Below are 26,251 nucleotides of genomic sequence, written 5' to 3'. Positions count from 1 at the left end.
GAGTTAATACTGAGAATTACTGACAATTTATAGACTGCCCGTACAGTCTAAAAGCATTGGCTACCACGCATAGCATAATAACCTTAACTTACACTGTTTTACGTATTGTCGCGCAATAAATTGAATGTTTACACTGGTTTTCCAATGTCCTAAAATCCGATTTTAATTTTAATTTCTTGTTCTGAAAGTACTATGGATTTAACCTGTCAGCTGGCAAAAGTGACATTACTGGTCCAGAAGCTCCTGCTCTTAATCAATGCCCTAACAATCAGATTTTTGAATACTTGGCGCAAACTGGGATAACAATAACAGGAGTAAATAAACTCTGAACCAGTGAGCTTTGACCCTGTCATCGATTCCCTTTAAATGAGAGTGAAGATCAAACGCTGATCATTCTGTTTTAAAAAATGCAACGAGTATTAGACGATTCGTATTCGTAGTGTTTTTGAACCTAGCAGCTTTTTTACTGTCTAACTCACCATTCGCAAAAAGCATATAATACCGGCTGCGACACTTAGCGGCTGAGATGAGTTAGTGCAAAGGTTTTAACGGGCAAGACGTTGTGCCTAATTGGCGCGAGAGGCAATTACCGTGCTAACGACCGTTCTTAAACACCGGCGCGACAAGGCGTTCTGATACTTTAACAGTAGGTTACATTATTATTTAAATGAAGTTTGTGTTTAAGTAAATTTGTTACTATAATTATTTATGCTGAACAGTGCAAATATTATTATTACTTTTTATAACCCTTTTATTAATTTATCAATATAGTTTAATCACTTGTTTAATAAGCCATAAATACATTAATACTTTCTTATCAACATGTAACAGAGCACGATGGATGTATATTATTTGGATTTCCAATCGGAATGTTGAATAGACTTTGATTTCGGTCATCATTTATGTAGGATATTTCAGCACACCTCAATATAAGAAAACAATACAGAGAAAGCAATTGTTTAAAGGTAAATAGCAGGTGGTCTTATGACTAAAAACGTTAAACTGTGACTGTAGTGAAAAGGGGTACAAATCTCACGCAGCTGAGATGAAAGTGTCATATCCTTTTTCATCTGAGTTGCACGAGAATTGTACCCCTTTTAACTAGAGCCACAGCTATAATTGCTTCCATAAAACCCATAGCAGATGACTACTGGCCATTATCTACCCACTGTGACACTTGCTCTTGCTTTTAAATCGAGGGGCCATAAGGATGTTTTATTAGTGCGGCTTTTACTAAATAATTAACCTTTGTGTAACCACATTCTTACGGCATAAATGCAACATGCAATTATTATGTGTCGTTTTGTATAAAAAAAGAGACTAGGTATATGAGCTAAAGTTGCGAAACGTCGCAATACGTTCGTATATAAAGGCGTGAATCTCGCACTTAAGGTCTCTTTTTATTAGGATGATATTGATCGATCATCGTCTTCCAGGCGTATTCTAATTTTAATTAAATGATATGAATTCGATCTGTATGGATTGAATTCCGCTTGCCAACTAATCCCCACAATTGGCGTACACACTCATTTTTACGAAAGCAGCTGCCGTATGACCTTCCTACCCAGAAGGGAAACTAGGTTTTATCTAAATATTATTACTTATTATGTAGTTACATTACAAAACCCCAAACTTTAATTGTTTAGTTTCCTGTGCTATGTGTATGCCTAAATGAGCAATATTATGATTAACAAATAATTGTCTTTTTTATACTACGTCGGTGGCAAACAAGCATACGGCCCGCCTGATGGTAAGCAGTCTCCGTAGCCTATGTACGCCTGAACCCCAGAGGAGTTACATGCGCGTTGCCGACCCTAAACCCATAAATAATAATAAGAATAAGATAAACAAACTAAACATCAATAAAAAAATTTAATTTGCTCGAAAACTAATTCCAAGTTGTGAATCACACAATTCAAAATACAAAAAAAATGCAAGTAGGTCTCAAGGGCTCTGTCAAGCCAATACAACATTTACAGTGACATCATAAAGTGATATGAAAAATACACAGTGACATTTATAAATGTAAATCCGCCGTCTCTAAAGAATCCAGCCAAATCTGAGCTCCAGACTTAGCTCCTGTAATTTTAATTCGAACAGAGTAATAACTGCCAATCACCCGGGTAAAGTCAGGGGCAAGTCTTGTAACTTTACAGTTAAAATAGCAAAGCATAACTTTTCCATTAGATTCACTCTTCAAAATGGAAATCAGTTTACAATAAACCACAAGGGCATTGAACGTTCGAGTTTTGCAAATCAAATATTTCAAAAGCAGGTATATTCAATAAACTTAAAGAGTCGATGCTAAAGAAAAGCGAATAACTGAATTCCGAAAGAGGTTCTCAATTCAAAGAATTTATTTGTTCAAAATAAATTATTCAGTATCACTATGCCGTGCGTATTGGCACCCAGTTTCATCCAGTTTTTTAGGTATGTGCCCGATTTCTCGATGACGGCTGGCCCGGCTTATTGTAAAATGTAGAGACCTAATTCTTGGTAACTGATTTTTTTATAATAACTCGTGAGTTTTCTTTCTCGGAAAAAGATAGTGATTCTGATCTTCGGATAAGGAAAAAAAGGATTGACAACCTTTTAAAAATAAGGTTAAAAGTAAAGAAATCATTTACCATTTTCTTCACCGTGACTCTCCAAACTATTTGCTCGAGAATTTATATAGCTATATTAAGAGCCCTTAATCCTTGGAGCGTTCTCCGATTTCACGAAATAACGCTCGATAGATGGCGTTGGCGCTCGGTACGCGAGCGCCGGCAACGCGACGCGCGTTTCAATGCAGACTAGAATAATCTTGATAGTTTTCAATATAATTTCAAGCAACATTAATTTTAGTGTTATATGATATCATATGGGCACTCTTTATTTTATTTTATATGCACAGTAGTTTTTTTTATGTACACTACTACTAAGTGTACAGACTACAGAGTGTACTATAACCCTTGCTCTTTATTCTGTCTCTTTCACACCAATGGAAAATGAAGAAGTTAGTAAATGACTCCAGGTATAAATAAAGTATATTAGTGCAATAGAGAGACAGATAGTGTTTCGTTGTCGTATCGTAAACGATTGGCATGTTGGCCACACACTTGCTTGGTGCCTAGCCAAAATACCAATCGTTTGCGTATATTAGTGCGATAGAGAGACAGTAGTGTTTCGTTGTCGTATCGTAAACGATTGGCATGTTGGCTACGCACCCATGATACCTAGCCAAGAAGCCAATCGATTGCGTATATTAGTGCGATAGAGAGACAGATAGTGTTTCCTTGTCGTATCGTAAACGTTTGGCATGTTGTCTACGCACCCATGCTGCCCAGCCAAGATGCCAATCGTTTGTGCATATTAGTACGAGAGAGAGACAGATAGTGTTTCGTTGTCGTATCGATTGGCATGGTGGCTACGCACCCATGCTGCCTAGTCAAGATGCCAATCGTTTGCGCACATTAGTGCTATAGAGTTTCAGTGTTATTTGAAATCACGTTAGGGTTTGTATTATTATTTATGACCCGAATGAAGTCCATCCAGGTTCTTATGACGAACTCCTGACTCCATCATGAGACCCTGGACCTCATCTAGGTCGATGGTGCTCGTCATGGCAAATCTCATGAGCCCAAACACGTTGGAATTATAATGAGTAGATTAGGTATTCTAGTGACCAACTCCTGACTCCATCATGAGACCCTGGACTTTATCTAGATTGATGATGCTCGTCAGGGCAAATCTATTGAGCCCAAACACGATGAGGTTATGATGAGTAGTTTAGGAGTTCTGGTGACCAACTTCTGACTCCATCATGAGACCCTGGACCTCATCTAGATCGATGGTGTTCATCAGGGCAAATCTATTGAGCCCAAACACGATGGAGTTATGATGAGTAGATTAGGAGTTCTAATGACCAACTCCTGACTCCATCATAAGACCCTGGACCTCATCTAGATCGATGGTGTTCGTCAGGGCAAATCTATTGAGCCCAAACACGATGGAGTTATGATGAGTAGATTAGGAGTTCTAATGACCAGCTCCTGACTCAATCATAAGACCCTGGACCTCATCTAGATCGATGGTGTTCGTCAGGGCAAATCTATTGAGCCCAAACACGATGGAGTTATGATGAGTAGATTAGGAGTTCTAATGACCAACTCCTGACTCAATCATGAGACCCTGGACCTCATCTAGATTGATGGTGCTCGTCAGGGCAACTCTATTGAGCCCAAACACGATGAGGTTATGATGAGTAGATTAGGAGTTCTGGTGACCAACTCCTGACTCCATCATGAGACCCTGGGCCTCATCTAGATCTATGGTGCTCGTCAGGGCAAATCTTTTGAGCCCAAACATGATGGAATTATAATGAGTAGATTAGGAGTTCTAGTGACCAACTCCTGACTCCATCATGAGACCCTGGACTTTATCTAGATTGATGGTGCTCGTCAGGGCAAATCTATTGAGCCCAAACACGATGGCGTTATGATAAGTAGATTAAGAGTCCTGGTGACCAACTCCTGACTCCATCATGAGACCCTGGACCTCATCTAGATCGATGGTGTTCGTCAGGGCAAATCTTTTGAGCCCAAACACGATGGGATTATAATGAGTAGATTAGGAGTTATGGTGACCAACTCCTGACTCCATCATGAGAACTTGGACTTCATCCGGGACAAAATTAATAATGCAAATGCAAACCCTAACGTAATTTCAAGTAAAAATGCGTTTTTCAGAAAATCGCAGCCAAATAACACTAGACCCTACTCATAGTGTTGTGTTCCTGCCGGTGAGTAAGGTTGCCAGAGCTCAACGAGGGGCGGGAGGGGGTTAGAGTCGGCAACGCGCATGTAACTCCTCTGGAGTTGCAGGCGTACATAGACTACGGATACTGCTTACCATCAGGCGGGCCGTAAGCTTGTTTGCCACCGACGTAGTATAAAAAAAGGACCACTGAAAATCCATCAATAAGCGAGAGTCTGTTAAGCATAGTGTAAAAAATGAACTTTTATTAAGATTTTCTAATCGCAGTATATAGCACTTCTCGGAACTCCGTAGCTGATTACGATCGCAACGAATGCCTGACAATCGAGCACAGGTCCGTCCTCTAAGCGCGCTCCGCGCGGACTGAGAGCGGGGCGTCGCTGCTGCGTGATTTATACGTGTTTTAAAAAAATATAAATTTACGGCAATGTAGGTCCCATAGTTATGATTTTTTTTTTATAGGTTAACATAAAGTTACAGTTTGCTATAATATTATTTTTAAAGCAAAATATGCGTACAATTTGCGGAAAAAAAAATATAATAAAACCCTGTTTTCGCCAAAAAATGAAGAAAACTCGGAAGGTATTTTATCAGTTTTTTCAAATGAATCTTCGATTGTTAATCATTCCAGCCCCTCGTACGAGATATGTTGAATCAAATTGTAGTCATTCATGTACCAAATGATTCTTGTTTACAGCAAAATTGAGAACCGAAACGCCATATCTCACTGCAAAATTTGGAAAAGACTTCCAAAAAAACTCATTAAAAAAGAGGTTTAAAAGAGAAAATGAAAATTTGAACTGTTGGAGCCGCTAGTTTAGGAAACGATTATATAAGTACGTTACCAGTTTTTGAATAAATACTAATAGTTACGTCGTAATCTTGAATGAAAAAGGAAGCATTTTACAAAATACGCTCGTCTGTAGGAATAAGGACTCTTAATTTCTATCAGAATTTGCGATCTAATTTCCAAGTTTCGATGTCATTGGCACGTCTGACATTAGACGTCACGCCAAACTTTACTGGCGGTAATTGAAATGCCTGGAAAATTTATTCAAATTATCGTAGTTTCACTAAAAGTATTTAGATTTTGGATCAGTACACTTGATTAATTTTGAAAGATGTTTAAGATGTTTGTTAGAGATAAACTGAGAATATGTTAGTTTATTTATTTATTCGTATGGCAAAAATAATACAATCGTTCATTCATATGTATGAAATATAGGTAGTTATATTTATTACAGCAGTACGCCCAATTGCTGGATCCATTGGGTGACATTGTTGTCCAGGGTGAACAAGTCCACTGCCGGGTTGCCCTGGTATTTGGTGAGTGGGCATTCGCGGATAATATGGTCCATGCTCTGCACCGCAGCTCCACAATCGCATGCTGGCGACTCTCTCCAGCCACATCTGTGTAGGAACTCTCGACATCGACCCCAACCGGTTCGTAATCGATTTAACTGGCACCAACTTCGTCTGGGTAGTGAGAAACCTGTAGGTTTTTCTGTAGGGTTGATGTTTGTCCCTAGGTTGGTAGGCAAGTTCTCATTCCATTCTTGGGTCCATCTCTCATTAATGTTGAAGGAGGTGTTTAAAAGTATTGAGGCAGTTTTATGTGGCGGTTGACGTGATTTCAGCCGGTTGGGTGGAGGTCTCTTGAACTCATTGTAGGCGGGTAGATTTGGTTTGGCCAGAATCTTCTGAGCTTCCCGGGTCAGAGCATGTTGCCTTCTTAAGTGCGGAGGAGCTATATGGCTCAGCACAGGTAGCCACTCTACGGGGGTGCTCTTGATGGTTCCTGTTATGCATCTCATAGCTTGTCTCAATTGCACATCCACCCGATGCACATGCGCACTGTTAAGCCACACCGGCGCGCAGTACTCTGCTGTGGAATAGACCAAGCTGAGGCAGGTGGTTCGAAGGACATCAGCATTTGCTCCCCAGGTAGTACCCGATAGCTTGTGCAAGATATTATTTCGGGTTTGTAGTTTCTTATAATATGTTAGTCATGCTAGCCGTATAAAATTTGTATTAAAACTTGGCCATATTTTAAATTACTAGTTTTTACTACAAGTATAGTAGTACTGGATAAGTATAGTGCTAATGACGACCACCTTAGCGTTATCGGGCTAATCCTTTTTATGCTAATTTAACCAATTGGCTGCGACATATACACAACGTACGAAATTACGAATATTGGTATCACATCGAATTTCTTGATTTCGAGATTAAATTTAATACAACTTTCTTTGTGTTGAAATCATAACGCCAAGTATACAACGTGTCCCAAAACTCAACGATAAGCCGGCACCAGAGGATGGAGCTGCTTATGATTAGTCGAGAAAAAATAAGGAAAAAAATATATCTCAATTATTTTAGAAATTACAGAAAAAAAATGAAATTCATCGAAAATCGACATCCCTAATGGTATTTTTAACGACCATGTCACAAATATTCAAATATTACTGTTTTTTTTTTGTTTTTGGAAACTTAAGTAGCCCTGCTATCTAACACAGTTCTTAAAAATACCATAATACATGTAGTTTTTACACAAAAAATAATCAAAATTCATTTTGTCCCTACAATTTTGAAAGATTTTTTCTTACAGTCCACTTTCAATCATCATGGTGTAAAAAAATAGTATCGACACCACTATGGCAATTATTTTCAAAAGTTGACGCAACTAACCAAGATTCCAAAATGGTATAATACTTTAGGAAACCTAGTCACAAAAAAAAAACAACGAATTTTTAAACAAGAATCGACATTATTTAATGTTGGCGGTAATCACTTTTACTGTACCCAAAAAAGGATTTTTGTTGTTGAAAAATGTTGAATAAATGCAAAGAAATGGTACAATTTTTTTTCTTTTTTTTTTAATTCATTTACTACATTATTAATACTACAGTAAATGTTCAAATTGCCTGCCACCGGCATTAATACAGACATGACATCGCCTTAGAAATGATCGTTTTATCCGTCGTGCATATCTTCTACCATTGATATGATCCGCAGCTTGTGTGATTTTTTGGCGAAGCTCGTCCAATGTTGCTATGGGTTTTGAGTAGATTTTGTCTTTAAGACAGCCCCAGTAGAAGAAGTCCAGGGGGTTCAGGTCGGGCGAACGGGGTGGCCACAAGATAGGACCAAGTCGCCCGATCCAACGCCCTGGATACTCTTGGTTTAAGTATTCTCGCACTGCACGGGCATAGTGAGCTGGGCAACCATCATTTTGAAACCACATGTTTTGTAAATCACGTAAAGGCACGTCTTCTAATAATTCAGGCAAGTCGTTTTGTAAAAAGGTCAAATAGCCATCACCATTAAGGTTTCCTTGTAACTCAAAGGGTCCAATTACATTTCCATTTAAGATGCCCGTCCATAAGTTAACCTTGAATTGATACTGAGATTTGTCTTCTCTCATCAAGTGCGGATTTTCATTGCTCCAACTATGTAAGTTGTGTAGATTTGAATAGCCATCTTTCTTGCAGGTTGATTCATCCGACCATAGAACTTTGTCTAAGAATTGGGGATCTTCCCTGTGCTTTTGCAGCATCGCACGGCAAAATGCGACCCGATGTGGATAGTCCCGCGGTAGTAACGTCTGCACACGCCTGTAGTGATATGGGTGAAGTCTGTGACGTTTTAGAATTCGATGTGCAGAACTTTTTGGTATTCCCGTAGCTAGTTCTATGGCACGTACCGAGGTAGTTGAATCGTTTTCTATTTCATTGAGAACTTCTTCATCGCGTTCCAATCTAGGTCTTCCAGTGTGTCTCCTGTCAAATGATAAACGACCTTCCGCAAAGGCTTGATGTACATTAATAAACACTCGATAATCCGGATGTCTTTGAACATTTGGGTACCTTTCTCGATACAATCTGCTAGCAGCGTTAGCATTGCATCGGCATTCTCCATAAATGAGATGCATATTAGCGTATTCCAACGGTGTGTACGGTAGCGGCATGATAAACGCTAAACAATCCAGAATACGGAAAAAGTCCAATACACAAAACACAATCACAGTCCAAAATAATGCCAGGTCAGTACAGTTTGCAGATCACCAGTCCAAAAAGCAAAGCCAAGAGTTGTTAGTATGAGAGCCACATCCATTAATACGGAACGGTGCACAGCGAACAAAGGATCAGAGTGTACTGACTTGAAAATTGTATTAACTACCCACATTTTCCATTGAAATTTTAAAACTTGCAACAACAACCCTTTTCAAAAGTGATTAATATCAACATTTAAAAATGTCGGTTCTTGTTTAAAAATTCGTTGTTTTTTGTTGTGACTAGGTTTCCCAAAGTATTATACCATTTTGGAATCTTGGTTAGTTGCGTCAACTTTTGAAAATAATTGCCATAGTGGTGTCGATACTATTTTTTTACACCATGATGATTGAAAGTGGACTGTAAGAAACAATCTTTCAAAATTGTAGGGACAAAATGAATTTTGATTATTTTTTGTGTAAAAACTACATGTATTTTGGTATTTTTAAGAACTGTGATAGATAGCAGGGCTACTGAAGTTTCCAAAAACAAAATAAAAAACAGTAATATTTGAATATTTGTAGACATGGTCGTTAAAAATACCATTAGGGATGTCGATTTTCAATGAATTTCATTTTTTTTCTGTAATTTCTAAAATAATTGAGATATATTTTTTTCCTTATTTTTTCTCGACTAATCATAAGCAGCTCCATCCTCTGGTGCCGGCTTATCGTTGAGTTTTGGGACACGTTGTATATGTACCTACTTATTTGTTGTAAGTAAAAATGTACCATCGTTGACACAATTAACTGCTCATCGAAAACCATTATTGCAATGACATAAGGAGTACCAATCGTCAATCAACTGTGTTGGTGTTAGTACATGCACTACATGACCTATTTCAGTGTTAACATCTAGGCCAGGCCGGGATTGATGTAATACAACCAACCAGGCAACCGATTAACCGCTCTGTTAGCTTTGTGATAGGATAGATACTAAGCTGCTTTTAATAATAAATTGCTGATTTTACTAGTACGAGTAATTTAGTAACATAAAAAAATCTTATACCGAAATATGAATGGCAGGTGTAAAATCGGTGATGCTAATGGTGACGCTACAAGCTTTTATTTCCATTTATTTCACTTGCAATGTGATTAAATGGGCTAAAATACTTTTTGATGCCTAAAAACTGGTCCCTCCGAAAGAATAATTAATTTTGTGGGATATCAGTACAAAATTGCGCAAAAAGTATACTTATATCGAAATATAACATTATTTTCTAACGCAGAAAACAAGATTAGACCGGGAAAATATGTTATTTTTCCTAAAATTGCGGTAACAACGTTGTAATTTTTGGTAACGCAGTCGTTCTTAGTACAAAATATTGCTGTCCTTGAGCACTGTGTCAAGATGTACTTAGCTATTTCTCCCAATATTTCCTAGGTGGCGTTGAATCTTAAATGTTCCTATGAAAATGTAACATTTGAACCTTATTACAACGCCAATAGATATTTTTTACATTAAATATTCCATGGAATAAAAAATTATTTAGTCTGTGTCCCCAACAAAGAACAAAATCGTAACTACCTTGCGTTGCTATATGAAAATAAACCTTAAAGTGAGTGTGTTACATTTTATTTCACTTCATTTTGTTCGACTTATTGTAACTATTAGAACGAATGATAGCAACTGCGCGGAGGGTAGACTGCTAGCCGGATCAGTCGCGTCACAGTCGTTGAGAGAGGTGCGTGTGTTTATTGCATGGCCGCTGAGTTACCACTGTCGAAAGGTACGTACTGACGATATTTTACATTATTGTTATTTTAATACGCAGTTAGTCATGCTTTGTTTCTGTCAGTGTTAGAATATTTGCATTTTGTTATTCTTTTTAGTTAATATTTACAACGCAGTCAAATATTTACAACTGCGTAACTGCTACACTGCGTTACTAGAAAAAAGTAACGCAGTTGTTGTAAAGGTAACGCAGTTGCGTTTTTTATTATTTTTAATGTTAGAAATATGTTATTAAGACCGAAATGCAAAAATACTCTTTCTTTCTTCACAGAAAGAAGCTTCTGCACTAAATGGCGTTAACGCACGCAGAGAAGCAACGTCGTTATAGGCTTAAATTAAAGGTGGACCCTATAAAAATGCTGAAGCCAAAAAAAAAACATCTTGAAAGGTACCACGCAAATAAAAAACTTGTAATAGATATGACAGAGCGTGAACACAGAAATATCAAGCGTAAATGGAAGACCGCGAACAAGAAACGACGAGAACGTCAAAAGTGTGCTCAACTAATTATGAACATTACACCGGCGTCCAGCCCACGGTCAGGAACTCCAGTTTCACCGAGATCTAGAGGCCGAAGACAAATACGAAGAGATCGCTCTGCAGTTTACAGAAAAAATCTGAAAATTCAGGAAGAATTCGAAAAGATGAAACGGCAGTGCGAGTCAGAAAGAGATACCAACGAGCTAAAACCACAATCAAAGACACGAAAAAAATAAATAAGCTTAACCAAAACAAGTTCAACGATATCTAATGCAATCAAAGACCATTACAAAAGTTTGGAGTCAGTGAGAGAGAGGAAAGCCTTAAAACGAATTTTCCAAGGAGAAGGCATAGCCAAGTCTAAAATGAAGATTAGTATTATACGCGAGACTTTGGGCATTGATCAGATGAAAGTGATGAAACGACAGAATAACCCTTTAGGGAAAAAGCCTCTGGTTGATAATATTAAAAGCTTTTTTGACCGTGATGATGTTTCTAGAGCTACGGCGGGTAAACGGGAAACTGTCACCTTTAAAAAAATAACAATGCAGAAGCGCCATTTACTGGACACGCCACGGATGAAAGGCCTATTTCGTTCATTCAAAAAAGAAAACCCAGAACTGAGATGTTCTTATTCATATTTCATAAAAAATAGGCCTTTTTACGTAAAACACTTTTTCTCCGATGGACCAGCTACTCAATACCGGCAGAAGTAAAATTTTTATTTCATAAGTCACAGACTATTTAGCGAATACAATTTCATCCGCGGTACATGGAATTTCTTTGAGGCTGGTCATGGAAAAGGGGCTGCTGATGGCGTTGGTGGCTACCTCAAACGCACCGCAGATGAAAAAGTAGCTGCTGGTTTCGATATTTCTGATGCAGAAGCTTTTTATTACACTTGAAGGATTTGAGCAAGGTTCGAATGTACTTACTGACTGAAAGCGACATTCAAATCGTTGAAAAATCACTACCTAAAAACCTAGTGCCACTCCAGGGTACTATGCAAGTACATCAAGTTTTTACTGAGACTCCCGGTGAACTTCAATACAGAGACCTCAGTTGCTTTTGAGAAAGGGGTTTTTGCCGTTGCATGAATCCAAAAGCACATCAGCCTGTTCCTGTTCCTGTCATTAATACACTTAGAGAAGATATTCTTTCCTTGAATCGGATGAGGAATCAGTCCTAGACGACATTTCTAATGTCGTTGCCGTACCTAGAAGATTATATTATAATACGGTTAATTCCTCATCTTCCAACTCTGACGACGAACCTTTCGCAAGATTTAGCCAACCATCGGTTTCTAATATAAACGAAATGCAGCTGAGTGAAAAGGAAAATGTTCATCCTTCAAAAATATCTGACGGTGTCCATGTTTTAATAAAAGTGTTCTCTGTCAAAGACAAACACTACACTTACCTCGGCGTTGCTAAAAGTGAAGTCGATGAAGAAGGAGACGTAAAAATTATGTTTTACAAGATGGTAGATAAAACTGGCAAAAGATTCAAAGCAGTGGAGACTGATATTTCTTACGAGCCTTACGATAACATCTTTTAAATTGTTCCTAACCCTAAAGTTATCGTAAAAGGTAAAAGGGTATATTTTCATTACGATGAAGCAATTAACGTATATGAAAAGTAAGACTGAATTATATAAAATTTGCTAAGTTTGTTGTTTTTGAAGTTATTTGAGTTACTTGATACTATATCACGTCATAAGAAGTAAAATTTTGTTTTGTTTTATCATTATAACAGATCTCTATAGAAAGTACTAAGTATAGTATGTAAGAAAATACTACTGTGTTACTAAGCTTACTACTGCGTTACTTTTGTGTCCCTTCGATTATTGTAGTAATTTCAGTAATACATGGGCTTCTAGTGATCTTAAATGCCTGAACCTCTTACGTACGTGTTATTGATCCAAAGTGGAAGGTTATGCCATTAGGTGGTATTCAATATAAGTTGTTATTTGTTATTAATAGGAAAGTTTAAGTTTTAAAATGACACTTTGGTAACGCAGTAATCTTAATTATTAAGAATACTCCATGAAACTGATTATTTCTGTGATTTAACTTACTAAGAGCTAAATGTAAGCGTTACAGTTTAAAACTGACATATTGAAAAGTGACACCTCACCAAGTGAGTGAAGTTCTTGACACCTTGATATATTAGTTGCCAGAAATATAATAAACTCATTAAAACTATCGCTGCAGAGGTATGTATATTATAAATCGAACTATAACTAATCTATATTTACCTAAAAAAACAAAGAAATTTAATATTTTATTTTTATTTTTTATCGAAATTTGTATGCTCGGATTAGGCATTAAAAAGTATTTTGGCCCAAATACGTTCTTTTAACATTTAATGTATTCCGATAATGTTTTACTCGCTAGCTTTTTAAATGTAGATAGCCGTATTTTCGTTTTACTTTTGTTTTTTCATTTCAATTTCAAGTTATCTGTAAATATGTTTGGATTATGTACCTACTCGTGAATATGTTTTATATTTTCAGATTTGCATGCCTTGCATGCGCTGATACCAACGTCGTTTACGTATGATAACAACATCTGCGTGCATTTTTAGCAAATAAAATTTGAAGTTGAAGTTGAATGCATCTATGTTTGTACGGGTCAAATCTTGCAAGTTAAAGACCCACTGTATTCCGAATTCCGATGAATCTTAACTTTTGCATATGTACGTAAATCGGATGGCATTTCCATATTACGAGTATAATGATATGGAGCTGATCTGATGATGGAGAAAGGAAGTGGCCATAGGAACTCTGTGATAAAACAACGTAACCTTATTGTGCTTCAGTTTTTTTTATAATTGTCTCGTATAACTATTAGTTTGCCTGTGGAAAGAAAAGTAGGTACAGTCAGCGATAAAAGTCTAAAACGATTGGCAAAAGCTTATTTAGTTTCACCTGTCACCTTGTGTGCTTGTAATCACATTTTGCAAGTTAAATTTGACCCACTTACCGGTTTCCGATGAAGCTGAAAATTGACATACATATATATGCAATTTTTATGTTATATGAGTATATGACAAAACAATATTATGGCACCATCGAACTGATCTGAAGATGTAGGTGACCATAGGATCTCTATGTTAAAGCGACGTAACCCAATTGTGTTTGAGCTTTTTAGAATTGTCTCGACGAGTACTAGTTGCCTGCTCGTAGAAAAGTACAGTTGGCGAAAAAGCTAATATCGACATTGAAATTTTTGACAAAATTGAAATTTTACTTATTTGATACGATTGCTCACACTGCGGTTCAAGACAATAAATTGATGTTTTGATTATTTTTGTTTAAATGCAAGGCAAATATGGCTTGTCGGCACGTGAATTTATCGCCCGAACTCAACTCTCAGAACTTGGCTGAAGCGTCATTGTTCGCAATGTTTCCCAGCTCTTTGAAGTCAGTCAAAAAGGTGAATGGGGTGGCTTGAAATTATTCTTTGTTATGTATACCTCGACTTTGAGCCCGAGACAGATTTAACAATTTGTTATGGTTTTGATCTTACTTTAATGAGCGTTTCTTAAAAAAAAATTACACTTTAACTTTCTATTATTTCATAAATTTTTCGTTTTTTTCTACTCAGAATCCCGACCTCTTTCGATGGATCCTACTGGGATAAAAAATGTCCTAGCATTTTTTCTATTGTGTTACCATTTCCCCATATACTTTATGACGGTAACAAAAAGGAAAGTTTGAAAAATGTATAGAAATTTTGGGACACTTTTTTTCTCTTCTTCTCGATCTTGACTACAAATAACACAAGAGTGGCAAAAAAATTTTACATAAAAAAAGTGGCGAAAAAAAAGAAACGCTCTGATACGACTCTGAAGAATGCTGATTGGTGGATTGAAGGTCATGCGTGAGATGCGCGCCAGCACCAATATCGTATCAAAACCAGTAGTGTAATTGTGAAATTAGAATCGACCTCTTTTATTCCTCGTGCCGTCGTTTTTTGACAATTGGGCATTTCATAAAATAGCTATTATTTGTTTAAACTTTGTTGTAAAATTCGAACGTTATTACGTTAATTAATATCAGATTTGTTCCTCAGTCATGGGTGTTCTCTCATTTAAGTATTTATATATTATATTTATCGTTGTCTGAGTTACCCAGAACACAGGCCTTCTTGAGCTTACTGTGGGGCTTAGTCAATTTGTGTAAGAATGTCCAATATTAATTTATTTATTTAAACCAATAAGTACCAAGAGAAGGTACAACAAATCATGATTATTTTCTATAGCTTTACGGAACGAGACCGCCCCCAATTTATAACAAAATACACCAAAATAAAAACGCCGGCAACAACACACGTTAGTGATGACAACGCAACACAAGCGCAATCAACTCGTTGCAGACGAATTATGATATGAACTCTCTTTTTCTTACAATTTCAATATTACTTTCAGTGTAATTGACGTTGCTTGTCACGCTTTAAACATAACAAAATTTGCAATACATTGTGTCTTAGAACATATAAACTTTAAAGTGTACTAAAAAACAAAACAAAAGTCATTTCCAAAAGGCGCTGAACAAATGTTGGTCAGAGGAGTACAGACTACAGTTTAGTTTATTTGCTCCTGTTATAGGGCACACCCCATATTCGTCCCAGATATCTACGCGACAAGCGTCAAACGATAATTAGGCCCATTCGAGTTTTAGTTATTGGATCTGTTTCCGATATGATACTGATATGTCAGTTGTAGTAGAAGTAGTAAACTCATTGTACGAAAAGACATTAAAAGCATCATACAATTAGTAAGAAGTACAGAGGCGAACTAACCCTTTGAGGGATCTCATCCAGTTAACCTTTGAGTAGATGAGAGAAGAGTTACAAGACGGTGATAAATGCAGCAAAATCTACAACAAGGTACAATAAAGACAAAAGATATAAATACAATACATCAATTACAGGATAAACTTGTAATACACAAAAAGGAATGGGGAAAATATACAATACTATCGTTTTTGGTTGAAGAAATCTCACTTTTGACACTGACAGACCAGTATCATATCAGAAACAGATCGAACAATTAAAACTCGAATTGGCCTGTATGGCTGTTAACTGTTATCGCTGTTTGTTTTTCTTTATTTTCCTCCACGGCTCGAGCACCCAATTTTCCATTCGCGTTGTTTCTAAAGGCACAAAAAGTAACACAAAGCCTTTACTCTTAAATATGCGATGTATTTTGATGACGACTGCTTAAAATGTACAAAGTTTAATGGAAATCCACGGGCGTTAAGGGAATATTAAGGTATAAATGGGGTGACATCGGAGCGAATAAATATAGGGGCAATGCAAACGTTTACAAGGTAAAGTGAACCTTTAATGGGTAACACAAGGTTTGTTTTGGATTGTTTCGTTTGAGTATAGTGCGAGCAACAAAGGCTGGGATAGGTGATCGTCTTAGTTTTGAGGTGAGATGCACTTTACAAAGAACGTTTGGAAGTTGGAAGTTTAAGACAAAGCGATTTACTAAGTAGTTGAGATTTGGTGGTAGCTCTTTATATTATGTTTGCTTCAGTATCGTAGTGTGTGTATACCTCTTTATAAGGAGCATGATCTTGTTTTACATTTTTACATTAGTCATGCACGGGTTGACGAAGATTGATGAAAGGTATCATAACTGCCAAATTTTCCATATATGTGTGCTTCTAATCTTGTAACTCATTAGAAAACCACTTTTCGGTGGCTGATTTAGTTGAAATTAGAGTAGGTCCTTAATTCCGACGACAATGCTTAAATATGCTTAACCCCTAAATGCGTAACTATTTCCTGACTATAGGAAAAACAGTAAATAAAATTAAAAACATAAATTTTCACAGCTCAATCAGTGTTAAACGTTACATAGGGTAATTCATAATTTACATAAATATAAAACTATTGGGGATGAAAAACTTTACCACCATAAGAAAGATAGGTACACTATTTGTGATATACCTATGATAAAGTTTTTAATTACAAACCCCGAAAAAAGCCGCCTGAATCACATACTTAAATCATTAACTAATGGGTTAGTTTCCAAATTTTCCGCTATTTCATCTTAAAACAAATGTAGCTTGTTTAGTTTAAAATACTACACAAAATTGAATACAACATCGGATTGAAATGAATTAGTTTTATTGAAATAATATGCAGGAATAAATAGATTTTATCTAATTTTCCATAAAATCCTGCATCCTACACTATGCATTTAAGGGTTAAATGAAGCTGGTCTATTACACTCGGAAGGTAACCAAAGGAACTCCTCGATGGACAAACACAAACACATAAGAGTTTAGGCTAATTAGAAAGTTCTCGAGAAGTACTTGATAAATAAGTATGCAAATGAGAAAAAGTACAGCAAAAAAAGTCTGTCACAAAAAAAATTACAGTAACTTTTCTTAATCCAAAATTCTTGCAGCATTATCTATGTCGCAGCCATCTGGTTAAGTTAGCCAGCTAATTAGTCGCCTAGGTCGATAGAATATCACTCCACTTGGCGCATTGAAAGTCAGCTCTTTCAAAACGACTGGTTCACTCAGCCACCACAAACTTAAATAAATGAAATAACAAGATAAAATAAATAAATTTATATTAAGACGAAAGGGGACGACTTCCACGAAACCGCCTTCCATACAAACGTAGTCACCATTTTCCTCTCTGGATATCATCATTATTGAGAATATTTTAACACAATTTAATGTGTTTTAATCATAGCTATGCCCGACCGTTTGATTTTTTTCGATTTTTTCAATATTGTAAGAGTTAGGAGCATTTAAAAATTTGTATGTAACCTATTTTTCGCTCCTAATTTTTATAATAATTAAAAAACCAAACGGTCGGGGGCAAATATTTTCCATAATGTCAATATCCATGAAGGAAAATGAGGTTTCCGGTTCACTTGAACTTAAACTCAAATTACTCCATTTCACTATAAGACATAAGGTCAAAAACACATATTCTCATATAAACATGAATTCAAAATAGTCTAACACCAAAATACCCAAGTCCCAAAACACCCTAAAATTCTAAATTCAAAACGGACTTATCTCTATTATATACTATTACCACGATCGCCTACTGTCATAAAAGCAGAAGGCCCAAACAAGCCATTCCTGCAATACACCATTCATATTCTACACGATTTTCAAAATACAGTAGTTTCAAAACTAGCTAGTCCCAAAATACCCTAAACGTCCTAGTGGTATCGAGGTTATTTTAGACACCTTCCCCGCTTAGCGATTTTTGCTACTGACTGTATTAAGTGGTTTAAGAGATGCGGCATAAGCTGGTAGATGAAGGGTTGGGCCTGCAGGTTCTAGAAGCTATATATTGTGTGGTCTCTTTCGCACATACCGTAAGGTAACCATCAGGTAGTTCTCCTTGTCTCTCCTCACAGTCGGTACGAAAATCCCAATTACGATGTTTTGATACTAGTGTGTTTTAAGACTGTGTTATTTTAAAGAATGGTGTATTTTGGGATTAGTGTATTATGGGATTAGTTTGATCCGAGTTTCAACTCTTATTACATTAGGTGTTTCGGGAGTAGTACATAATCATGATAAGTTCGTTTTATATTTAGGGTGTTTTGGGACTTAGGTATTTTGGTGTTAGACTATTTTGAATTCATGTTTATATGAGAATATGTGTTTTTGACCTTATGTCTTATAGTGAAATGGAGTAATTTGAGTTTAAGTTCAAGTGAACAGGAAACAAAATAGGACTACGTTTGTATGGAAAAATATCGAATCGAACGTCCTCTTTCCTACTAACCTAACCTACCCTGACCTAACTTAAAATCAAATTCATCAATATCCAAATTAACAAAATGACTAGATGACGTTCAGCCATCTGGTTAACCGTTGCGATAAATGACTTGGCTGGTTGTTCTTCAGCAAACTAATTAGCTGGCTAATTTAACCAGTTGGCTGCGACATCTATACAGTTAACGTTGACAAACTACATCAATACCTAATACAAGATAAGCTAGATCATGTAAACTACTAACTGCCTATCTATTCTGCGCCCCATACTATCAATAACGCAATTAAGCCCCCGCGACACGGTCCGACGGCGATAAAGGCGGGCTCACACGTCGCGACCGCTTGCCGGTGCCATTTGTCAGACGATTGGCATAATGCTGATAGAATGCGGAGTAATTAATTAGTTTTGGAAAACATGGGTGCTTTTGTAGACAATTTTATGTGGACGACAAATTTACAAGTCGCATAAAATTACGTGTATAGTACTTATGTTTCATTGATCACTATGCGAAAGAAATGAAGGCATTTACATTGAACGAACATACTTAATAACAAAGCGGCAATGTTCGATATATAATATTAATAAAAAAACATACGTGAATGTCGTGGAACGCTCGGTTTGAACGAAGTATATTATTATTGATAAACGTATTATATTATTGATTAACAATTACAAAAAAAAATTATATAATTATTATCGAATCTGCTTACGAATTTCACAAAACCGTTCAGAAATGCGACTTACAGGCAGGGAGAACAACTAAACATAAGAAAACATTTTTGTACAAGCTGAAACTGATACGCTTAGATCGAGCTTCACATTCGCTTAGTCAATCAAAAATATGAAATTCATGTGCAAAAAAAATACAAAAAGTAATATCTGCATACGCGTCCGGGGATCGAACCCGGATCGTCGCTGTTACCACCTATTTTTAAGCCGTTATTTACCAACTGCACGCGTAAGCATACGTAAGTCGGTGAAATTAGGCTATTTATTCTCGTGAAAGAATTTAAACAATAGAGAGCCGAGACGGAAAATGTTTACACATTTTTTCGCCTAGCCCTCATCCACCAATCGTCCGATAAGGAACTTCGTTCCAAAAAAAAACATATTTTGTTGTTGCAAATGGATACATTGACCTTTATTGTACAATACTTCCTTTATTACTTCCCTACAAATCCGATTAATTAAACCATTAATAAAACAACCCTTATAAAACACTTTGAACGTGCGTTACGGGATCCGTCGACGACACATACCTAACTATACACTCATTATATGTCTACCTTTTAACACATTCACTGCCAGCGACTACAGATGAGTGGGGGTGAGTAAATACTCAGTAGGTACTATTTACTCAGTATTTACTCATTTTGTTGGATTGCTAATAAAGGGTGTAGCAGGATAGCCTAGGAAAAATTGCCCCCAGCGATTTTGGGCCGAAACTGTAATCAAACGATGCCTTTTGGGGAGGTTATACTCTGCACAAAGTTTCATCCCTCTGTTACCCCCTGGGGGTGAAAAAAACCCGATTAACCCCAAAACTGTTTTAATTATTTTTTCCTTAACTATGAAAGTGACGAATTTCAAATTTCGTACAAATATTAATAAGACTAAAAGCTATGTGCTAAAAAAATATTAACCCCCTAACCATTGAAATTCTTGTAAAAAAAACAAAAATAAAAAAAGAATCAACCTGTATATCAAGTTTGGCTCATGGTACCACACCATTTTTTTTTTCAAAAATGAACCAGTTTATATTCTACATGATACAAAAGTTTCATGGACCTACTCCAGAAGGAACATTGCGAAATTAATATGTATTGGCTCTTTGGTGCGTACTATTCATTGAACTCCCACTAAGAGCCTTGCATTATTAATAAACAATGGCTTGCGATCGGACCGCTGGCGCTGCTCGTGCCCGATTTGAAAAAGGTGGGGATAAAGAAGTATGAATCAAACTCATTTGTATTTGTAAAACATTTTTAGGGTTCCGTAGTCAACTAGGAACCCTTATAGTTTCGCCATGTCCGCCTGCCTGTCTGTCTGTCTGTCCGAGGCTTTGCTCCGTGATCGTTAGTGCTAGAATGCTGAAATTTAGCATGGATATATAAACCAATAAAGCCGACAAAGTCGTACAATAAAATCTAAAAATTAAATTTTTTTGAGGGTACCTCCGCTACACGTAAAGTGGGGGTGAATTTTTGTTTTTTGCTTCATTCCTACAGTGTGGGGTATCGTTGGAAAGGTATTTCAAAACTAATAGGGGTCTTCAACAAACATTTTTTGATTAAGTGAATATATTCGGAGATAATCGCTCCGAAAGAAAAAAAAATTAGTCCCCCCCCCTCTAACTTTTGAACCATAGGTCCAAAAAAAATTAAAAAAATCGTGGAAGTAGAGCTTAAGAAAGACATTAAATGAAAACTATAGCGGACATGATCAGTTTAGCTGTTTTTGAGTTATCGCAAAAAGTTTCCCCTTCATAGTAAAAAGACATACTTTAATTAGGTACTGATTATGCAAATTTGCCTATTTGTTTAACTCACGTGAAAGGTACCGTTTCATCCCTTGGTTAACAATTTACTATACTTTAAGCTCCAGTTTAGCTTATTGTGACGGAAGAGTAACTACGGAACCCTACACTGAGCGTGGCCCGACATGCTCTTGGCCGGTTTTTTTAAATTATTTTGTTTTCGGGTCCGAGACGTTGCGTATTAAGCATGATACGAGTATAATGATTAGTAGCTACGAAATAGTACATTTATTTTAATTTCGCAATGTTCCTTCTGGAGTAGGTCCATGAAACTTTTATATAATATAGAATATAAATTGGTACATTTTTGAAAAAAAAAATGGTGTGTGTACCATGAGCCAAACTTGAGATCCATGTACAAATGAGTTTGATTCATTCTTCTTTATCCCCACCTTTTTCAAATCGGGCACGAGCAGCGGTCCGATAGCAAGCCATTGTTTATTAATAATGCAAGGCTCTTAGTGGGAGTTCAATGAATAGTACGCACCAAAGAGCCAATACATATTAATTTCGCAATGTTCCTTCTGGAGTAGGTCCATGAAACTTTTGTATCATGTAGAATATAAACTGGTTCATTTTTGAAAAAAAAAATGGTGTGGTACCATGAGCCAAACTTGATATACAGGTTGATTCTTTTTTTATTTTTGTTTTTTTTACAAGAATTTCAATGGTTAGGGGGTTAATATTTTTTTAGCACATAGCTTTTAGTCTTATTAATATTTGTACGAAATTTGAAATTCGTCACTTTCATAGTTAAGGAAAAAATAATTAAAACAGTTTTGGGGTTAATCGGGTTTTTTTCACCCCCAGGGGGTAACAGAGGGATGAAACTTTGTGCAGAGTATAACCTCCCCAAAAGGCATCGTTTGATTACAGTTTCGGCCCAAAATCGCTGGGGGCAATTTTTCCTAGGCTATCCTGCTACACCCTTTATTTAAGAAGTGAGATTTAAAAACGAAATTAATTTTTATTGAAGAGTGCAACAATATTTACATAATTATATAATTAATAGCACTTAATTTAAAAAAAAAAGTAATCATCAGTGAGAGGCAATTTGTGATAATGCATAGTTTACAAATTTGTTTTAAAGAAGAACGTATTTACTTTAAAAATATGGGACTTAAGTTATAAGGAGACCTCACGTGTATTTTTATACAGTTAACGAAACCACATGAGTAGATACATGAGTAGATACTATTTCTCGGTTTCGTTAAACATACATTTCGCACTTCAAAGTAGCGAGTCTAATTTTGGAGCGCGTATAGTAAATACGATTATATCATCATATTCATAACAAACACATAAAAATAAACAAGATTTACTATATACAATTAATCGAATGAAAAAAAATACACGTGAGGTTATGTGGGGTGGGGAGGGGTAGCCAACAACCTCACCAAATATCACCAAAAGGGGAGGGGGGTCAAAAAGTACCCGAAAAAACCTCGCGTGATTTGTGCACAAGCCCTTATCGCTTCCAACGTGTTTGACACGTCTTTGATACATTCGTTTGGCGTCCGCTTTGTGAACGCGATAGAGTGTTAACGCTCTGCAGAATGCATACTAACACGTGTCATGTACGACGACGCGAGTCTGTACTTGTATTGTCATGTTATTAAAGGTTATATTTGACATTATTATTATATTTAGGTTTATTGATTATGTATATGTGCCTTTGAAAAAAAAATGAAAAAAAAAAAAAATATGTGTGCTTCATCGTGGATGACAGGAACTACAATAGGTATTATGTACTTAAATAATTTAGTGTTTTGCGAAAGACAAATTAGCTTACTAATATGGTATGTTTAAATGAAAGTGTTACCGACTGGTTGCCAACGCTAAATTGGGATACGTTAGTTATTAATCGTTTTATATTTTTTATCCTCCTGTAATACTTATTCGTTTGTTCGTTGTTTACGCTGGCACTTGACGTGTCTTTTTATTTCGAAACACTTTGATAAATAAGTCAGCACATATGTACCAATTATATGTACATATAGCATAAATGTACCTGTAACTATAATGTGAACTATATATTTCGTAATTTTTCGTATTAAGCTACTCAAGTGGGTTAAAATAAATATCGTATAAGCACGGTATATGCAGGTAATGTGACAATTGCCACAATAATGATTAAGCACTTGATTAAAAAAAAATATGAAAATTAAATTCTTTATTGCCACAAAAGACTAATAACAAGATATAAAACATAAACTAAATTGATTTAAATTAGACTATTCTAATAACTGAAGTCTAAATTCATCTAATAATGGGGCAAATGGCATCAGCGTCTACATAAACGTTCGAATCGTGACAATAAACAACTTCATTAATTTTATCAAGGCAATTGACGCAAGCAAATTGAGAATGTCACCTTAATGCCGAAAATGCCCTCCAACACCAGGAACGATTCAGTGCTGTTTTAACCAAACCTAGACACAAATATTTGGATATTTTCATTGACCGAAGCGTAGCGAAGGTCTACATTTTGACTGAGAATCTGCTTTCGTATGTCCGGGTGTTCTCCTCTACAGGTCGCAATTCTTAACCCTGAAATTTTGTTACCAGATTCTATGATTAAATAGTTTTTTGTCGGGTTTTTGAAAATTTTGCGGAAATGCGGAATCTTTTACATTTTCTTAGCTTAAGATGAGGTCTACAGCTCACAGAGCCACTAGTTTATCGTTGCTTGTCTTTATCATTTACTTGTGTCAGTAATGGGCGTATTTTTACCGCGTAATGTACTTATAGGTCGACCCTTGGATAGGTCAGTGGGCAATAAATGATATTCCCGTTTACACTCGGGAATACCCGATCGAACCCATCGACGATCTCAAAATGGCTACTTTTATTACTGCAAATTTTATTTTTGTTTACCAGGTAAAATGCCTTCCTGTAATTTGGACCGGCGTAAATATTTTATTCGTTTTCTTTTGCGGTAAATCGTTAAATGTATTGAATGCTACATTTACTTTTTACGTTTGAGTCAGTCATATTTAAAAAATGTGTCCGATTAACAGAAATTCTGTGCACATTTCAAAGAATTATTTTATTTTTTACATAAGTTTAATGAAGCTTTATTTTTATTTCTTGCAGTATTCATTTCCACACTGTCTACATTTTTAATAGACATGTACCTACTCGTATCCTAGTTTTATTTAAATATAATCAATACCTTTTTGATAAGAAAAAGCGTTATGATTTATGATATATAAAATACCTAATACAAACTTAACCTCAAACCGATAATATTATTTGTCCTTTATCTCAATTTTAAAAAGAAAATACAGATAAGGTCATGTAAGGTAAGAGAAATATAGTTAAGAAATTTTACTCGGGGCAACAGACACAGTATGAGGATTCCCTACAAATGTTTTTCCTTATATTTTATCTAAGCTTATCCCCATTTCATACTAAAAGTCCGATTCTTTAAAATTAATTATAGCGCGCTCTACCGGGAAAAGTCGAAAACGTTTTCCTCTCAAGCCTTCATAGGTCCGTATCCCGGCGACCGGCAAGGAGCCCAGCCCTCCCCCCGCGCCGCACGGCCTATCGATCCGCGGGTCAACACACAACTCGTGCTAACCGACCCAACCACTGCCACAATACGGAATTATTCCAAATTTAAACAACAATTCGTAATCTGGCCTAATATTTAAAAAAAAACTGTTATATCTTACACAGACGCGCCTAGGTGAGTTTTTTGTGTTGTACCAATGAGCCATTCATGACTGGACTCATTCATTGATGACGTATACAGTAAACCCTGTGTTTAGTAATTTTATTTTATCATCCTGCTTTCTAGTGCAACTGCAGTGGATTAAAATTGAAGTTTCTTTGCAATAAAATTGAGGTCAGTGCTATATTAATGTCAATAGGGGAAGAATTTAGGTCGTCTGCTCTCATTAAAGATGACAGATGCTGCGTTATTCATGTGACGAAGTGTGAATAGAAATAGAATAACTAATGAGGCTGTTTTAGAATCTTCTAGATGTATCTATGTTTTACTGCAGAATTTGCCGCAGAACGACTGACGTAAAAGTGCAGTGCTGGCATTGGAAATTGTGACGTCATTGATAAGGGCGTATTTGATGTCTACGTAGAACTATATCTATATGTTAAAACGGTACTTTATCGACATTTCCAGCATATTTTTTTTGTGTTGGCCATAGAAACTGAGGTAAAATCTGGAAATGGATCAAATCTACGTGTTTCTGTTACATTTAATTTATGACTGAACCATTTTTCTTTAAGTTGAGTAAATTCTTACAATCATAATGAATATTCACTAGAAATCGGTTCTGCAATAAGATTGGACTAAACATCATACTATCTAAGATACTACTATCTATCTACTCTCGATTATATTCAGGTCACATAAAATGGGACGACCCATCAGCTGCTAGGTATGTTATATGTTTGATAGTTAGAATTAGAGATGGGGCATATTTGGCAAGTTTTCCGATGTCCGTATACGGCCGAATTATTCGGTCAAAGTGCCGAATATTCAGTTCCGAATAAAATGTAAGGAGCCCTCTAGAACTTTTCAAGTACTCTCCTCTATAAAGTTACCTTTTGCTTGTCATTGCAATTGGTTGTCATTAAAAACACAATGAATTAAACATATCTCATCATGATGTTTAGTTCATATGATGTTTTGATTATTTTAAGAGTGTTGAAAAGAGCCGAACATTAGGTATTCGTATTTGGCAAACACGATATTCGGTTTATCTCTAGTTCGAATTTAAAATTTGTTCTACTTTTTATTATAAATTGCCGTTCCAGTCGAGGCGATATTGAGTAAGTCGAAACTAAAGTATCTGTATTTTTGCCACGACACAAAATGAGAAATGGTCTGAGAGACCACACTAGAGCATGTTCTCTTCCACTCGGCTAGATTACAACCAATGCTATTGGTTGATT

At 36.2% G+C, this 26,251-nt stretch overlaps 1 protein-coding gene across 3 annotated transcripts in view; it reads left to right on the top strand.

The window, feature by feature from the left end:
* Positions 1–26,251, top strand: part of LOC133518774 (syndecan) — a 521,110-nt gene that overhangs the window by 485,969 nt on the left and 8,890 nt on the right. The window contains exon 1 of one of the 3 annotated variants that reach the window (XM_061852462.1): positions 24,865–25,022. The exons of the other annotated variants lie outside the window; for them this stretch is intronic. The gene's annotated coding sequence lies outside the window, so the exon portion shown is untranslated. Of the gene's footprint in view, positions 1–24,864; positions 25,023–26,251 lie in introns of those variants that run through there. 3 annotated transcript variants of the gene reach the window in all.

This window comes from Cydia pomonella, chromosome 6, assembly GCF_033807575.1.
Source record: "Cydia pomonella isolate Wapato2018A chromosome 6, ilCydPomo1, whole genome shotgun sequence".
NCBI classification, from domain to species: Eukaryota; Metazoa; Arthropoda; class Insecta; order Lepidoptera; family Tortricidae; genus Cydia; species Cydia pomonella.
The sequence above is the reverse complement of the archived record's forward strand: the minus strand, read 5'-3'. Positions and strand labels throughout refer to the sequence as shown.